The 19570-nt window shown below is 38.9% G+C and overlaps 1 protein-coding gene across 3 annotated transcripts in view; it reads left to right on the top strand.

Moving 5' to 3' along the window:
• Positions 1-38: 38 nt before the first annotated feature.
• The window catches only part of LOC309852960 (caspase recruitment domain-containing protein 8-like), a 71888-nt gene continuing 52356 nt past the window's right edge, over positions 39-19570 (top strand). For all 3 annotated transcript variants that reach the window (XM_082710522.1, XM_082710524.1, XM_082710523.1), the window contains exon 1: positions 39-691. The gene's annotated coding sequence lies outside the window, so the exon portion shown is untranslated. The remainder of the gene's footprint in view (positions 692-19570) is intronic.

Consider the following 19570-nt stretch of genomic DNA (forward strand, 5'->3'; position numbering starts at 1 on the left):
TGTTCAAGACAAAAGTGGTTAGTAACACCCAGCCATCACACAGGCTTTATTGAGGACTGATGTGTAACTACACAGATATCTATTTCTGTATCCTCATATCTTCCCCTCAACAAAATCTCAAGAGAGTAGCAATAATCATACTAAATATTTTTTTAAGCCAAATTTTAAAAAAATTCCCAGTTCACCCATTGACCTATTTCTTGGAAATCTGGGCAGAGGAAGGCAAGACCAGGTGTGGTTATGATTGACAGGGCCCAGGGAGACCAACTCTCCTGGGTCACATGAGAAGCAATTCTAGTGAACATTACATCTGAGCTGTTACCTGCTCACAGTGAAATCTAGAAAGGCTTACAGAACTCCCTGTTGAGGGCATTCATGACATTCACAAATTTTGATATTTTAAAAAAATACACTGTGTCTTTAACATTTTATCCGTTGCTATTTCTACTAGGATGATGAAGTCCCTTGAGGGAATAGAGCTCAGGAGTGGAAGCAAATGCCAAAGTTGGCAGAAAACCTTTGGTCTCTGGTATATAGGATGGTACCAGGAACGGGCACATTCTGGGTCACACAACTTCATGGAACAGCTCTGTGGATCGCAGAGGCGGAGTATGGATGAACGGTGTCCACAGAAGCAGCGTGGGGGAAAAGGAGGAGCATCCGGTGGTTGTGAGGGAGGCCCTCCTGGCAGGTATGTCACAGAAATAGGCAGAGCCTGCCACTGGGGTTCTACCATTGGACCCTGCCATTTTGTATGCGTCCCAGCTGCCTTTGGACCAGTGTTTGCGTGACATAAGTAATGCTATCCTCTGACTTTGAGCCTAGTTATTTCCTTGTATTTGAAGTGAGTTTGTGGAAGACAGCCCGTCCCAGCTGCCTTTGGACCAGTGTTTGCGTGACATAAGTAATGCTATCCTCTGACTTTGAGCCTAGTTATTTCCTTGTATTTGAAGTGAGTTTGTGGAAGACAGCCTAGAGTTGGGTCAGTTGGATTTTGTTATTTATTTATTTATTTATTTATTTATTTATTTATTTGACAGAGAGAGAGATCACAAGTAAGCAGAGAGGCAGGCAGAGAGAGAGAGGAGGAAGCAGGCTCCCCACTGAGCAGAGAACCCGGTGCGGGGCTCAATCCCAGGACCCTGAGATCATGACCTGAGCCGAAGGCAGAAGCTTAACCCACTGAGCCACCCAGGCGCCCCAGCTTTTGTTTTTTTAACTCATTTTGAAAATCTGTTAAGTGGTATGTTCAGCTCTTTACGTTTAACAGAATTCTTGAAATGTTAGGAGTTACCCCAAGTCAGCCATTTTAGTATTTGTTTTCTGTTTATTCTTTCTTGGTTTGCATACCCATTTTCCTTTTTGGCTTTTTAAGGGCTTATTTAAAGAGTTTTTAGTATTCCACCTTAATTTATTTATTTTTTTTTCTTAGGCTATGTGGTTGTGTATTTTTTAGTGATTGTGTTAGAGATGGAAAGATACATCCAGAATGCGTTGGTCCTCATATCCATAGTGTGCTAATTAAAGTGGAATCTAGAAACCTTAGCACCATTTTGACCGTGGTACACTCTATGACCCAGTTGTTTTCAATATTATCTCTGTATATAATAAGGTCTTAATCAGAAAAATGTTTTGATGTTTTTCTCTTTTTTAAAGAAAGATTTTATTTGTTTATTTTAGAGAGAGATACAGAGAGAGCATGGGGATGTGGAGAGCAGAGAGAGAGGACGAGGAGCGAGAATGTCAGCCAGACTCTGTGCTGGGCATGGAGTCCAAGGCAGGGCTCGATCTCTTGACTCTGAGATCATGACCTGAACTGAAATCAAGAGTCAGATGATTAATCAGCTGAGACCTCCAGATGTCCCTGTTTTTCACTTTCAATCGCTGAGTATGTTTTAAGGACCCATAAGGAGTATCATCGATGATACGTGCCCTGATATATACCAATTTTGTGGATCCTCCTGTAATCCTCGTATTCTTAATTTCATTGAACTTCCTTTGGTGATTCTTTTTTTTTTTTTTAAACTTCTTTATTTTTGTTAGCAATTTCTATACCCAAAATGGGGTGCAACTTTCAACCCTGAAGTCAAGACTTGCAGGCTCTACAGACTGAACCAACCAGGCACGCCCACAATTTTTTTTAATGCAGATCTCCTGACTATGGATTCACTTAACTTTCCCTCATCTGAAGATGTCTTTATGTTACTTTCATTCCTGAAAGATATTTTTGCTGGTTATAGAGACAGTTCTTTTCTTCAGCCATTTATTTCTTGTTCCCATGGTTTGTCATGTGGACTCTGCAGTCATTCAAATTGATTCCCTACATGTAATGTATCATTTTTCTGTCTGTTTTCAAGATTTGTTTTCTTTGTGTTTAGTATTCAGCAATTGGATTATGGTAGATCTGGGTATGGATTTATTTAGATTTGTGCTCTTTGAGATTCATTCAGTTTCTTAAATTTGTTGGCTTATATTTTTTCACCAAACTTGAATATTTCTTTAAATATGTATATTGAATATATATAAATATACGTATATATATACATATATGTGTGTGTATATATATATATACACACACACACACACACACATACATACATGCACGCAGGGACACTTTTTTTGTGTGTGAAGTATGCGCCTCCCCAATGTGGAACCCAACACGGGGCTTGGCTTCAACTCATGATACTGAGACACAGACCTCAGCTGAAATCAAGAGTTAGAAACTTAGCTGACTGAGTTAACTAGGTGTCCCTAAGTATATTTTTTTTCAATCTGCATTTTTTTTTCTTTTCTCCTTCTGGGATTCTGATAGTATGAATGTTAGATTTTTGTTGTTGCCTCATAGTTCTCTGAGATTTCATTATTTTCCTATTGCTTCCTCTTCCCATTGTTCTGATTGCATAACAATTTTTGATTCCTTTTAAAAAAATTCTTTAAAGATTTATTTGATTAAAAAAAGATTTATCTTATTCACTTATTTATTTAGAGAGAGAGTGAGCATGAGTGGGGAAGATATTGAGGGAGAGAGAGAGAGAGAAAATCTCAAGCAGATTCCATGTTGAGTGCTGAGCCTGACTTGGGATCCCACGACCCTGAGATCATGACCTGAGTAGAAATCAAGAGTCAGATGCCCAGTTGACCTAACCATCCAGGAACCCCAAACTTACTGATTTCAAGTTCATTTTTTCTGTCATCTGTCATCTGTGTTCTTCTAGTGAGTCCATTCTCTGAATTTTAATTTTTAGTTTTTGTATTTTTCAGTTCTAGAATTTGGTTGCTCTATTTTCTATCTCTTTTCCCTCTCTACTTTCCATTTTCCATCACTATTCTATTTCCACATTTTCCATGTCATATATTCTATTTTGCACATATTTTTCTATTGTGCAAGTGTGTTTGTGGTTGCTTGTTAGAACAGTTTTAGAGCATTTCCTGTAACGTCTTTGTCAGGTAATCCCAAAATCTGAGTCATCTCATTATCTGATGTCTATTGATTGTTATTTTCCATGTAAGTGGAGACTTTTGTTGCTCGTCCTCATATTTTGAGTAAATTTAGTTTGTATCCCGGACATTTGAATGTTATGTTATGAGACACTGGGTCTTGTTTATGTGCAAAGAAGAATGTGGATTTTTTTCTAAAGATTTTTTTAGGTACAGGTCACATTGTCCACCAACTGAGCCAGCCAGGTGTCCCTGAATCTTTTTTTCTATTTTATAATTTCAAAGCTTTTAGAGTGTTATTCAGGTCTATCGTATATATTTATCTATGGATTGGGCTGAAGTCTCCCCAGTACCTCAGTTCTCAAAGTTCTCAGGATCCTAAATAGGGCCAGATCTATGTATACCTAGGTTGAGCTTGCACAGAGGAGTTCATATTACTGAGTCCTCATTCCAGAGCTTCTCTCTCTGCATTATTGTCCTAGTGGGAGAAATGGTAATTTGTGACTTTTTATATCCTAATTTGAAGTAGAAGCACATTTTTAAGTTTGAAATTTAACTTATACAATACATGCCTGGATACATCCTCGCAGGAACTTCCAGAGTCCTTGGTGATATAGACACGAAGGAAACACAGTGTGTTCACTGAATAAAAACAGTTGAGAGTGAACAAGAGATACATAATGGAAAATTTTGTAACCTGACAGGATGGATAATCTTGAGCAAGGTGAAGTCTCCTCAGAGTCAGCTTCCATCAACAAGATTGAGAGCCACTTGTGATGCCTCTGACAAAACAAAAAAATAAAAATAAAAATAAAAAAATAGACAGGGAGGAGGAGTCAAGATGGCGGAGAAGTAGCAGGCTGAGACTACTTCAGCTAGCCGGAGATCAGCTAGATAGCTTATCTAAAGATTGCAAACACCTGAAAATCCATTGGCAGATCGAAGAGAAGAACAGCAATTCTGGAAACAAAAACAACCACTTTCCGAAAGGTAGGACCGGCGGAGAAGTGAATCCAAAGCGACGGGAAGATAGACCCCGGGGGGAGGGGCCGGCTCCCGGCAAGCAGCGGAGCAACCGCGCACAAAATCAGGACTTTTAAAAGTCTGTTCCACTGAGGGACATCGCTCCAGAGGCTACCCGGGCTGAAGCCCACGAGGGTCAGCGTGGCCTCAGGTCACGGGGGTATCTGAGTGTCGCAGAGCTTGCAGGTATTGGAACGGGAAAGCTGGCTACAGAGACAGAGCCGATAGTAAGCTTGCAGCTCGGGGTGACCTTGAACCGGTCGCAGGCTCAGTGAGCTCGGAGCGCGGCCGGAGGTCAGGCAGACGGGAGTAACTGGGCACACTGAGGAGTGCGACCCTGGGCTCTCGGCTCCTCCAGGCCGGAGACCAGGAGGCGGCCATTTGTATTCCCGTCCTCCGAAACTCTACGGAAAGCGCTCAGGGAACAAAAGCTCCTGAAAGTAAACCCAAGCGGATTACTCACCCCGGCCCCTGATAAGGGCGGTGCAATTCCGCCTGGGGCAAAGACACTTGAGAATCACTACAACAGGCCCCTCCCTCAGAAGATCAACAAGAAATCCAAGTTCACCTACCAAGGAGTGCGGTTTCAATGCCAAGGAGAGCAGCAGAATTCCAGAGGAGGAGAAAGCCAAGCACGGAACTCATGGCTTTTTCCCTGTGATTTTTTTTTTTAGTCTTGCAGTTAATTTAATTTTTTTCTTTTTCATTTTTTGTTTTTTTTTCTCGCCTTCGGGTAAAATTTTTTTTTAACTGTTACCTTTTTCTTTTTTAACGATTTTTTACTAGTTTATCTAATATATATATTTTTTCTTTTTTATATTTTTCTTAGGTGTTTTCTTTTTTTAAAATTCTTCTCTTTTTTTTTTCTTTCTTCCTTTTTGAACCTCTTTTTATCCCCTTTCTCCCCACTCACGATTTTGGATCTCTTCTAATTTGGTTAAAGCATATTTTCCTGGGGTTGTTGCCACCCTTTTAGTATTTTACTTGCCCCTTCATGTACTCTTATCTGGACAAAATGACAAGACGGAAAAATTCAACACAAAAAAAAGAACAAGAGGCAGTACCGAAGGCTAGGGACCTAATCAATACAGACATTGGTAATATGTCAGATCTAGAGTTCAGAATGACAATTCTCAAGGTTCTAGCCGGGCTCGAAAAAGGCATGGAAGATATTAGAGAAACCCTCTCGAGAGATATAAAAGCCCTTTCTGGAGAAATAAAAGAACTAAAATCTAACCAAGTTGAAATCAAAAAAGCTATTAATGAGGTGCAATCAAAAATGGAGGCTCTCACTGCTAGGATAAATGAGGCAGAAGAAAGAATTAGTGATATAGAAGACCAAATGACAGAGAATAAAGAAGCTGAGCAAAAGAGGGACAAACAGCTACTGGACCACGAGGGGAGAATTCGAGAGATAAATGACACCATAAGACGAAACAACATTAGAATAATTGGGATTCCAGAAGAAGAAGAAAGAGAGAGGAGAGCAGAAGGTATACTGGAGAGAATTATTGGGGAGAATTTCCCCAATATGGCAAAGGGAACGAGCATCAAAATTCAGGAGGTTCAGAGAACGCCCCTCAAAATCAATAAGAATAGGCCCACACCCCGTCACCTAATAGTAAAATTTACAAGTCTCAGTGACAAAGAGAAAATCCTGAAAGCAGCCCGGGAAAAGAAGTCTGTAACATACAATGGTAAAAATATTAGATTGGCAGCTGACTTATCCACAGAGACCTGGCAGGCCAGAAAGAGCTGGCATGATATTTTCAGAGCACTAAACGAGAAAAACATGCAGCCAAGAATACTATATCCAGCTAGGCTATCATTGAAAATAGAAGGAGAGATTAAAAGCTTCCAGGACAAACAAAAACTGAAAGAATTTGCAAACACCAAACCAGCCCTACAGGAAATCTTGAAAGGGGTCCTCTAAGCAAAGAGAGAGCCTACAAGTGGTAGATCAGAAAGGAACAGAGACCATATACAGTAACAGTCACCTTACAGGCAATACAATGGCCCTAAATTCATATCTCTCAATAGTTACCCTGAATGTGAATGGACTAAATGCCCCTGTCAAAAGACACAGGGTATCAGAATGGATAAAAAAACAAAACCCATCTATATGTTGCCTCCAAGAAACTCATTTTAAGGCCGAAGACACCTCCAGATTTAAAGTGAGGGGGTGGAAAAGAATTTACCATGCTAATGGACATCAGAAGAAAGCAGGAGTGGCAATCCTTATATCAGATCAATTAGATTTTAAGCCAAAGACTATAATAAGAGATGAGGAAGGACACTATATCATACTCAAAGGGTCTGTCCAACAAGAAGATTTAACAATTTTAAATATCTATGCCCCCAACGTGGGAGCAGCCAACTATATAAACCAATTAATAACAAAATCAAAGAAACACATCAACAATAATACAATAATAGTAGGGGACTTTAACACTCCCCTCACTGAAATGGGCAGATCATCCAAGCAAAAGATCAGCAAGGAAATAAAGGCCTTAAACGACACACTGGACCAGATGGACATCACAGATATATTCAGAACATTTCATCCCAAAGCAACAGAATACACATTCTTCTCTAGTGCACATGGAACATTCTCCAGAATAGATCACATCCTCGGTCCTAAATCAGGACTCAACCGGTATCAAAAGATTGGGATCATTCCCTGCATATTTTCAGACCACAATGCTCTAAAGCTAGAACTCAACCACAAAAGGAAGTTTGAAAAGAACCCAAATACATGGAGACTAAACAGCATCCTTCTAAAGAATGAATGGGTCAACCGGGAAATTAAAGAAGAATTGAAAAAAACCATGAAACAAATGATAATGAAAATACAACGGTTCAAAATCTGTGGGACACAACAAAGGCAGTCCTGAGAGGAAAATATATAGCGGTACAAGCCTTTCTCAAGAAACAAGAAAGGTCTCAGGTACACAACCTAACCCTACACCTAAAGGAGCTGGAGAAAGAACAAGAAAGAAACCCTAAGCCCAGCAGGAGAAGAGAAATCATAAAGATCAGAGCAGGAATCAATGAAATAGAAACCAAAAAAACAATAGAACAAATCAATGAAAGTAGGAGCTGATTCTTTGAAAGAATTAATAAAATTGATAAACCCCTGGCCCGACTTATCAAAAAGAAAAGAGAAAGGACCCAAATAAATAAAATCATGAATGAAAGAGGAGAAATCACAACTAACACCAAAGAAATACAAACTATTATAAGAACATACTATGAGCAACCCTACACCAATAAATTTGACAATCTGGAAGAAATGGATGCATTCCTAGAAATATATAAACTACCACAACCGAACCAGGAAGAAATAGAAAGCCTGAACAGACCCATAACCAGTAAGGAGATTGAAACAGTCATTAAAAATCTCCAAACAAACAAAAGCCCAGGGCCAGACGGCTTCCTGGGGGAATTCTACCAAACATTTAAAGAAGAACTAATTCCTATTCTCCTGAAACTGTTCCAAAAAATAGAAATGGAAGGAAAACTTCCAAACTCATTTTATGAGGCCAGCATCACCTTGATCCCAAAACCAGACAAGGATCCCACCAAAAAAGAGAGCTATAGACCAATATCCTTGATGAACACAGATGCAAAAATACTCAACAAAATACTAGCCAATAGGATTCAACAGTACATCAAAAGGATTATTCACCACGACCAAGTGGGATTTATTCCAGGGCTGCAAGGTTGGTTCAACATCCGCAAATCAGTCAATGTGATAGAACACATCAATAAAAGAAAGAACAAGAACCATATGATACTCTCAATAGATGCTGAAAAAGCATTTGAGAAAGTACAGCATCCCTTCCTGATCAAAACTCTTCGAAGTGTAGGGATAGAGGGCACATACCTCAATATCATCAAAGCCATCTATGAAAAACCCACCGCAAATATCATTCTCAATGGAGAAAAACTGAAAGCTTTTCCGCTAAGGTCAGGAACACGGCAGGGATGTCCATTATCACCACTGCTATTCAACATAGTACTAGAGGTCCTAGCCTCAGCAATCAGACAACAAAAGGAAATTAAAGGCATCCAAATCGGCAAAGAAGAAGTCAAATGATCACTCTTTGCAGATGATATGATACTATATGTGGAAAACCCAAAAGACTCCACTCCAAAACTGCTAGAACTTATACAGGAATTCAGTAAAGTGTCAGGATATAAAATCAATGCACAGAAATCAGTTGCATTTCTCTACACCAACAGCAAGACAGAAGAAAGAGATATTAAGGAGTCAATCCCATTTACAATTGCACCCAAAACCATAAGATACCTAGGAATAAACCTAACCAAAGAGACACAGAACCTATACTCAGAAAACTATAAAGTACTCATGAAAGAAATTGAGGAAGACACAAAGAAATGGAAAAATGTTCCATGCTCCTGGATTGGAAGAATAAATATTGTGAAAATGTCTATGCTACCTAAAGCAATCTACACATTTAATGCAATTCCTATCAAAGTACCATCCATCTTTTTCAAAGAAATGGAACAAATAATTCTAAAATTTATATGGAACCAGAAAAGACCTCGAATAGCCAAAGGGATATTGAAAAAGAAAGCCAACATTGGTAGCATCACAATTCCGGACTTCAAACTCTATTACAAAGCTGTCATCATCAAGACAGCATGGTACTGGCACAAAAACAGACACATAGATCAATGGAACAGAATAGAGAGCCCAGAAATAGACCCTCAACTCTATGGTCAACTAATCTTCGACAAAGCAGGAAAGAATGTCCAATGGAAAAAAGACAGCCTCTTCAATAAATGGTGCTGGGAAAATTGGACAGCCACATGCAGAAAAATGAAATTGGACTATTTCCTTACACCACACACAAAAATAGACTCAAAATGGATGAAGGACCTCAATGTGAGAAAGGAATCCATCAAAATCCTTGAGGAGAACACAGGCAGCAACCTCTTCGACCTCATCCGCAGCAACATCTTCCTAGGAACAACGCCAAAGGCAAGGGAAGCAAGGGCAAAAATGAACTATTGGGGTTTCATCAAGATCAAAAGCTTTTGCACAGCAAAGGAAACAGTTAACAAAATCAAAAGACAACTGACAGAATGGGAGAAGATATTTGCAAACGACATATCAGATAAAGGACTAGTGTCCAGAATCTATAAAGAACTTAGCAAACTCAACACTCAAAGAACAAATAATCCAATCAAGAAATGGGCAGAGGACATGAACAGACATTTCTGCAAAGAAGACATCCAGATGGCCAACAGACACATGAAAAAGTGCTCCATATCACTCGGCATCAGGGAAATACAAATCAAAACCACAATGAGATATCACCTCACACCAGTCAGAATGGCTAAACTCAACAAGTCAGGAAATGACAGATGCTGGCGAGGATGCGGAGAAAGGGGAACCCTCCTACACTGTTGGTGGGAATGCAAGCTGGTGCAGCTACTCTGGAAAACAGCATGGAGGTTCCTCAAAATGTTGAAAATAGAACTGCCCTATGACCCAGCAATTGCACTATTGGGTATTTACCCTAAAGATACAAACGTAGTGATCCAAAGGGGCACATGCACCCGAATGTTTATAGCAGCAATGTCCACAATAGACAAACTATGGAAAGAACCTAGATGTCCATCAACAGATGAATGGATCAAGAAGTTGTGGTATATATACACAATGGAATACTATGCAGCCATCAAAAGAAATGAAATCTTGCCATTTGCGACAACATGGATGGAACTAGAGCGTATCATGCTTAGCGAAATAAGTCAAGCAGAGAAAGACAACTATCATATGATCTCCCTGATATGAGGAAGTGGTGATGCAACATGGGGGCTTAAGTGGGTACGAGAAGAATAAATGAAACAAGATGGGATTGGGAGGGAAACAAACCATAAGTGACTCTTAATCTCACAAAACAAACTGAGGGTTGCTGGGGGGAGGGGGTTTGGGAGAAGGGGGTGGGATTATGGACATTGGGGAGGGTATGTGCTTTGGTGAGTGCTGTGAAGTGTGTAAACCTGGTGATTCACAGACCTGTACCCCTGGGGATAAAAATATATGTTTATAAAAAAAATAAAAAATTAAAATACAAAAAAAAATAAAAATAAAAATAAAAAAAAATAGAATGAATACCTAAGAGTCACGGGGCTGGGGCTGTTGCCCAAAGAACCAGAACCTTGTATTAACCAGGGTTTTCTGAAGTCCTTTTTTACCGCAGGTGAGCAGCTACTGATTGGCGGAGGGAGTTGTCCTGAGGAATCTGGGCACGTGGGCTGTAGAGAAGGCAAAGGTCTGAAGGACAGTAGGTATCAGCCTTGTGGCATGCTCAATTAGGGGGTAAAAGCAAGACATACTCATTATAAGAGAGGCACCATGGGCTTGGGGTCCTGCTTTTTGTTGGGGTTGAAGGTGGGGGTCTAGGGTCTGGAGGGCTCTCTCCTTAAAACATGACAGTCATACCTAAATGCCTTAGTCAGTTAAGCTACTGACTCTGGATTTCAGCTTAGGTCATGATCTCAGGGTTGTGGGATGGAGACCTGGACTGAGCTCCCCGCTAGGTGCAGAGTCTGCTTGAGATTATCTCTCTCTCTCCTCATCGCCCACCCCCCCCATAAAATAAAGATAATCTAAAAATATATATAAAATAAAATAATATAAACTGGGTATTGGGACTGGTGGCTGGCTCAGTCAGTACAGCCTGTGATGCTGGATATCAGGGCCATGAGTTCAAGCCACACACTGGGTGTTGAGCTTACTTTTAAAAAATGAAACTTTTTTTTTTTTTTAAATTGTGCACTAAAATTTTCAAGTCATCATAAAAAAATAGAGAAAATGATTATTTCAAAACCTGGAAAGAGAGAGAGAAAAAAATGGAACAAGAAAACATTTTTAATGTAACTTAAACCATGAAAAGTTACGAAAGAATCCTAAAATAAGAAAGCAAAATAGAAATCAGAAAATATATGGTAGAAACATATCAAAATATATCAGTAGTGGCACACACATGATACTGTCTAACTAATGCACAATGAAAGTCAGATTGGGAAAAATAAAGGCTTCATTTTATTTACTCCTAATAATAACAGGAAGCACAAGGCAACAAACACATGTAATATTTTCTTGGAATAAAAGGAAATGTTGCTCTACTCTCTATGTTGCTCTATTCTCAGTCCCGTCCTTCATCACCCTTGTCACTGATCAACCTAATGATGGTACTCTATATTCGACACGCTTTCTTTTTAAAAATTTAATTTAAGTGCAATTAATTAACATATAGTATATTATTAGTTTCAGAGGTAGAGTTCAGTGATTCTTTAGTCTTATAAAACACCCCGTGCTCACAACATCGCATGCCCTCGTTATTGTCCAACACCCAGTTACTCCACCCTCCCTGCAACTCCCGTCCAGCAGTCTTCAGTTTGTTTCCTGGAGTCAAGAGTCTCTTATGATTCTCTCCCTTTCTGGTTTTGTCTTATTTTATTTTTCCCTTCCTCCCACCACGATCCTCTGTTTGGTTTCCTAAATTCCACATATGAGTGAAATCATATGATAATTGTCTTTCTCTGATTGGCTTATTTCACTTTGCATAATACCTCTAGTTCTAGCCACATCATTGCAAATGGCAAGATTTCATTTTTTTTTAAAGATTTTATTTATCTATTTGACACAGAGAGCAAGAGATCACAAGTAGGCAGAGAGGAAGCCAGAGGGGGAGGGGGAAGCAGGCTCCCCACTGAGCAGAGAACCCGGTGCGGGGCTCAATCCCAGGACCCTGAGATCATGACCTGAGCCGAAAGCAGAGACTTAACCCATTGAGCCCCCCAGGCACCCCAAGATTTCAATTTTTTGATGGCTGAGTTATATTCCATTGTATATATATATATACCACCTTTTCTTTGTCCATTCATCTGTCAAAGGACATGTAGGCTCCTTCTACAGTCTGGCTATTGTGGACATGGATGCTATAAAAATTGGGGGGTGTGGTACCCCTTTGGATCACTATATTTGTATCTTTTAGGTAGATACCTAGTAGTGCAATTGCTCAATCATAGGGTAGCTCTATTTTTAACTTTTTGAGGAGCCTCCATACTGTTTTCAGAGTGGCTACACCAGCTTGCATTCCCACCAGGAGTATAAGAGGATTCCCCTTTCTCTGCCTCCTCACCAACACTTGTTTCCTGACCTTTTCATTTTAGCCATTCTGACAGGTCTGAGGAGGTATCTCATTGTGGTTTTGATTTGTATTTCCCTGATGCAGAGTGATGTTGAGCATTTTTTCATGTGTCTGTTGCTCATTTCTATGTCTTCTTTGAAGAAATGTCTATTCATGTCTTCTGCCCATTTTTTGACTGGGTTACTTGTTTGGGGGTCGAGTTTGATAAGTTCTCTATAGACTTTGGATACTAGACCTTTATCTGATAAGACATTTGCAAATATCTTCTCCTATTCTGTTGGTTGCCTTTTGGTTTTGTTGACCATTTCCTTTGCTGTGCATAAGCTTTTGATCCTGATGGAGTCCCAATCATTCGTTTTTGCCTTTGTTTCCCTTGGCTTCGGAGATATGCCTAGCAAGAAGTTCATGTGGATGAGGTCACAGAGATTGCTGCCTGTGTTCTCTAAGATTTTCATGGATTCTTGTCTCACATTTTGGTCTCTCATCCATTTTGAGTTTATTTTTGTGCATTGTGCAAAAATAAACTCAAAACTTCATTCTTCTGCATAAAGCTGTCCAATTTTCCCAACACCATTTGTTGAAGACACTGTCTTTTCTCCATTGGACCTTCTTTCCTGGTTTGTTGAAGATTAGTTGGCCATAGAGTTGAGGGTCCATTTCTGGGTTCTCTATTCTGTTCCATTGATCTATATGTCTGTTTTTGGGCCAGTCCCACCCCATCTGGATGATTACAGTTTTGTAATAGAGCTTGAAGTCCAGAATTGTGATGCCGCCAGCTTTGGTTTTCTTTGTCAATATTCCTTTGGCTATTCAGGGTCTTTCTAGTTCCATACAAATTTGAAGATTATTTGTTCCAGCTCTGTGGAAAATGTTGATGATATTTTGATAGGGATTGTTTTGAATGTGTAGATTGCTCTGAATACAATAGACATTTCTACCAATCTGTGAGCATGGAATGTTTTTCCATTTCTTTGTGTCTTCCTCAATTTCTTTCATAAGTATTCAATGCTTTCAGAGTACAGATCCTTTACCTCTTTGGTTAGGTTTGTTCCTCGGTATCTCAGAGTTTTTGGTGCAATTGTAAATGGGATCTACTCTTTAATTTCTCTTTCTCCTGTCTCGTTGTTTGTGTATAGAAATGCAACTTATTTCTATGTATCAGTTTTATTTCCTGCCACTTTGCTGAATTCCTGAATCAGTTCTAGCATTTTTTGGTGGAGTCTTTTGGGCTTTCCACATAGAATATCATGTCATCTGCAAAGAGTGAAAGTTTGACTTCTTCTTTGCTGATTTGGATGCATTTTATTTCTTTTTGTTTTCTGATTGCTGAGCCTAGGAATTCTAATAGTATGTTGAACATCAATGATGATAGTGAACATCCCTGCCATGTTCCAGACCTTAGGGGAAAAGTTCTCAGTTTTTCCCCATTGAGAATGGTATTCACTATGGCCTTGTTGTATATGGCTTTTTATCACATTGAGGTATGTTCCCTCTATCCCTGCACTGCAGAGAGTTTTAATCAAGAAAGGATACTGTATTTTGCCAAATACTTTTTCTGCATCAATTGAGAGGATAATATGCTTCTTGTCCTTCTTTTATTAATGCAGTGTATCACACTGATTGATTTGTGGATGTCGAACTCCCCTTGCAGCCCAGGGATAAGTTTTTCTTGATCTTGGTAAAGAATCCTTTTAATGTACTGTTGGATCCTATTGGGTAGTATCTTGGTGAGATGTTTTTGCGCCCATGTTTGCCAGGGATCTTGGTTTGTAATTCTCCTTTTTGGTGGGGTCTTTACCTGGTTTTGGTATCAAGGTAATGTTGGCCTCATAGAAAGAGTTTAGAAGTTTCCCTTTCATTTCTATTTTTTGAAACAGCTTCTGTTCAGTTTTTAAAAAATGTCTTCTGGCTTCAGTTTTGGTAGTTTATAAGTTTCTAGGAAGGCATCCCTTTCTTCCAGAGTGCCTAATTTGTTGGCATATAGTTGCTCATATGTTCTTACACTGGTTTGTATTTCTTCAGTGTTTGTTGTGATCTCTCCTCTTTCATGTATGATTTTATTTATTTGGATCATTTCCACTTTCTTTTTGATAAGTCTGGCCATGGTTTTTTCATCTCATTAATTCTTTCAGAGAATCAGTTCCTAGTTTCATTGATCGGTTCTACTGTTCTTTTGGTATCTATTTCATTGATTTCTGCTCTAATCTTTATTAATTCTCTTCCCCTGCTGGATTTAGGCTTTATTTCTGTTCTTTCTCCAGCCCCTTTAGGTGTAAGGTGAGGTTGTGTGTTTGAGACTTTTCTTGTTTCTTGACAAAGGCTGGTATTGCTATATGCTTCCCTGTTAGGACTGCCTGTGCTGCATCCCAAATATTTTGAAGAGTTGTGTTTTCATTTTCATATGCTTCCATGAATTTTATTTTTTATTTTTTTTTCAAAGATTTTATTTTATTTATTTGTCATAGAGAGAGAAGTGAAAGCAAGCACAGGCAGACAGAGTGGCAGGCAGAGGCAGAGGGAGAAGCAGGCTCCCTGCCAAGCAAGGAGCCCGATGTGGGACTCGATCCCAGGACGCTGGGATCATGACCCGAACCGAAGGCAGCCGCTTAACCAACTGAGCCACCCAGGCGTCCCGCTTCCATGAATTTTAAAAATTCTTCTTTAATTTTCTGGTTGACCCATTCATTCTTTGGTGAGATGCTCTTTAACCCCCATGTATTTGTGTTTCTTCCAATTTTTCTCTTGTGATTGAGTTCAAGTTTAAAAGCACTATGGTCTGAGAATATATGGGGAATAATCCCAATCTTTTGGTACTAGTTGAGACCTGATTTGTAATCCAGTATATGATCTATTCTGGAGAATATTTCCTGTGCACTAGAGAATGTGTATTCTGTTGCTTTAGGATAAAATGCTCTGAATATATCTGTGAAATCCATCTGGTCTAGTGTGTCATTCAAAGCCCTTTTTTCCTATTGATCTTCTGCTTAGATGATCTGTCCATTGTTGTGAGTGGCATGTTAAAGTCTCCTACTATTATTTTAAGAGTATCAATGTGTTTCTTAAATTTTGTTATTGATTGGTTGATATAATTGGCTGTTCCCAAGTTAGGGGCATAAATATCTACAATTGTTAGATCTTTTAAAACCCTTAAATCATGATTTAGTGTCCATCTTCATCTCTTATTACAGTCTTTGGTTTAAAATATAATTTATTGGATAGGACACCTGGGTGACTTGGGGGTTAAACCTCTCCCTTCAGCTCAGGTCATGATCTTAGGGTCCTGGGATTGGTTTGTGGATCAGACTCTCTGCTTGGCAGGGAGCCTGCTTCCTCCTCTCTCTCTGTCAGCCTACTTGTGATCTCTCTCTGTCAAATAAATAAATAAAATCTTAAAAAACATATATAATTTTTTGGATATAAGAGTTGTTACTCCAGCTTTGTTTTGATGTCCATTAGCATGATAAATGGTTCTCCACCCCCCTCGCTTTTAATCTGGTGGTGCCTTTGAGTCTAAAATGAGTCTCTTGTAGACAGTGTATTGAAGGTTATTTTCTAATCCAATCTGATACCCTGTGTCTTTTGATTGGAGGATTTAGCTCATTTACATTCAGTGTAACTATGGAAAGATGTGAATTTAGTGCCATTTTACTTCCTGCCAAATCACTATACCCGTATATTGTCTGTGTTCCTTTCTGGTCTTTGGTACTTTTGGGCTCTCTCTTCACTTAAAGGACCCCCTTTAATATTTCTTGCAGGGCTGGTTAGTGATCACAAATTATTTTAGTTTCTTTTTGTCTTGGAAGCTCTTTCTTTCTTCTATTCTGAAAGATAGCCTTGCAGGATATAGTATCTTGGCTGCATATTTTTCTCATTTAGCACCTTGAATGTATTGTGCTAGTTCTTCCTGGCCTGCCAGATCTCTGTGGACAGGTCCTCTGCCAGCCTTCTTTCTACCCTTGTAGGTTATGGACCTCTTGTCCTGAGCTGCTTTTAGGATTTTCTTTTTGTCTCTGAATCTTGCAAGCTTCTCTATTGTACGTCGAGCTGTTGATCTATTTGTATTGCTTTTGAGGGGTGTACTCTGTGTCTCTTGGACTTGAATGCCTGTCTCCTTCCACAGATTATGGAAGTTCTCAGTTATAATTTTTCCAAATAAACTTTCTGCCACCCTTTCCTCTTCCTCTGGGACCCCAATTATTCTGATTTTCTTTTTCCTTTTTGGTTTCACTGATCTCTCAGATCCTCTCTTGTAATCCAGCTGTTGTTTATCTCTCTTTTTCTCAGCCTTTTTATTCTCTACCATTTTGTCTTCTATATCACTGACTCTCTCTTCTGCTTCATTTATCGTAGCAGTTAATGCCCCCATTTTTTAATTGAATCTCAGTAGAAGCCTTTTTGATTTTTACCTGATTAGATTCTAGTTCTTTTATTTCTCCATAAAGGGAGAGATTCTCTAGTGTCTTCTATGCTTTTTCAAACCCAGCTAGTATCTTTATAATCATTGTCTTGAATTCTAGTTCAGACATTGTACTTATATCCATATTCTTAAATCCCTGGCAGTGAGTACTGTTGTTCTCTTTTTTGGGGGTGAATTCTTCTGTCTTGCTCTTATGTCCAGAAGAACAGATGAAAGAGAGGGAAAATACAAAAATAGCAACAATGACACCAGAAAAATATACACTACACAAATCAGAAGAAGAAAGAAACAAAAAAAATGAGAATAAAATTAAAGAAGAAGTTGAACAGAGAAGAAAAATAAACTAGATCCTGGGTGTATTTTGGTCTGTTTGTTTGGAAAAACTCAATCTGAACATAGGAAAGAAAAAAAAGCCTAATATATGTGTATATATACATATATATGTATATATACATATATATTTATATGAAGTTGAATACAATGAAAGGAAGCAAAAAGGGAAAAATATATAAAACATAAGTGTAAAAATAAAAATTAAAGAAACTTTAAAAAATAACTGATACAGGTAGTGGGTATTATAGAGGGCATGGATTGCATGGAGCACTGGGTGTGGTGAAAAAATAATGATACTTTTATGCTGAAAATAAATAAATGAAAAAAAATAACTGATACAATAAGAAAATAGCTGAAAAGGAAAGTAAAATATAAAACTGAAGGACTAAAGAATAATAGAAAAAAAAACATGAACGAGATATACTTCTTTCCCCAAGAGCTGGAGTTTTACATTTCTCTATGATTGGTAAATTTGATATTAGCTACAAGTCCCTGCTGGTCTTCTGGAAGAAGACTGTTGCACTGATTCTCAGGTTCTTTTCCCAGGTGGAATTGCACCCATTACATGACTTTCAAAAAAACTTTAAAGTTTCCATAAAGCAATAACCTGGGTGGCTCAGTCGGTTGAGCATCTGACTTCTGCTCAGGTCATGATCTCAGGGTCCTGCAGTCATGACCTGAATTGGGCCCCGAGCTCAGCGAGGAGTCTTCTTGTTTCTCTCCCTTTCCCTCTGCCATTCTCCCTGTTCATGTCCTTTCTCTCTTTCTCTCCTTCTCTCTCTCTCAATTAAGTAAACAAATAAATAACATAAAATAAGTTGTCATAAAACAAGTAGGCACTTGAGAAAAATATGGTGATGATCTAAATATACTTTACAATAAATGCATTCTACTTAAATAACGTGTGTGTTAGAAAGTTTTCATCTGCAAAGAAAACATGGTTATAATCAATGTATTATCATTACTAGCACATAAAAGGAATCAAAACTAAAGCTGCTGAAGCTGTGCATAGTTTGAGAGAAAAGAAAGATGGGCATTGGGGTGCTTGGCTGGCTTAGTTGATGGAGCCCCTGACTCTTGATCTCAGGGTTGTGACTTTGAGCCCCATGTTGGGTACAGCGATTACCTAAATGTACCAAAAAAAGAGAGAGAGAAAAGCATTACTTAGGACAATGACATCAAGATCCTAGCCATGCTGAAATTTGGATTGCTTTTATTGCCATTTTACATATAAGAAAACAGGCTGCTTGACGAAGTCAGTCAAGCCATGATATCAAAATATTATATATATTTTAATTTTTAAAAAGAGACTGATTTATTTAATTAATTAATATCTGCACCCAGCATGGGGCTTTAACTCATGACCCAGAGATCAAGAGTCACAAGCTTGGGGCGCCTGAGTGGTTCAGTGGGTTAAAGCCTCTGCCTTTGGCTCAGGTCATGATTGAGCCCCACATCGGGCTCTCTGCTCAGCAGGGAGCCTGCTTTCCTTCCTTTCTCTGTGCCTGCCTCTCTGCCTATTTGTGATCTCTGTCTGTCAAATAAATAAATAAAATCTTAAAAAAAAAAAAGAGTCACAAGCTCTACAGACGGAGCCAGCCAGGCTCCCGAATATATTTCAATTTAAATAAAGTTTCCCTGTCATAATTATAGTATTCCATGCACAATTCAAGAATATTAATATCAACAACATAAACATTAATGTAAATTTATTATTATAAAAACATTTTCAATTGCCCTTAGTGGGGCATCTGGCTGGCTCAGTCAGTAGAACGTGCGACTCTTGATCTCGGAGTTGTGAGTTCGAGCCCTACATTGAGTGTAGCGATCACTCAAAACTGAAATGTTAAAAAAATAAGATTAAAATGAGTATCAGTAACTGTTGCAGGATTTCCATTCCTTTAATCCCTGCAGTGCTTGGTCACTCTGCTTGGAAGATTGAAAAGATAGACCAGATGAAGAGTGATGGGCAGCCAAGCAAAATTTATGGAGCGGTAGTAAAGTTTATCGAGCGTAGTGCGGAACTCCCAGGGAACGAGGAACCTGAGAGGATTGCCACTGCAGTTCCTGAGTTTACGGTTTTTTTATGGACTTGTTGACAGGCTGTTTTAATCTGATTAAACCTCCAAGCCTTTCATCGCCCAGTTAGATTTTTGTCCATGCACTC

This window comes from Mustela nivalis (genome assembly GCF_964662115.1).
Source record: "Mustela nivalis genome assembly, chromosome: 18".
Taxonomy (NCBI): Eukaryota; Metazoa; Chordata; class Mammalia; order Carnivora; family Mustelidae; genus Mustela; species Mustela nivalis.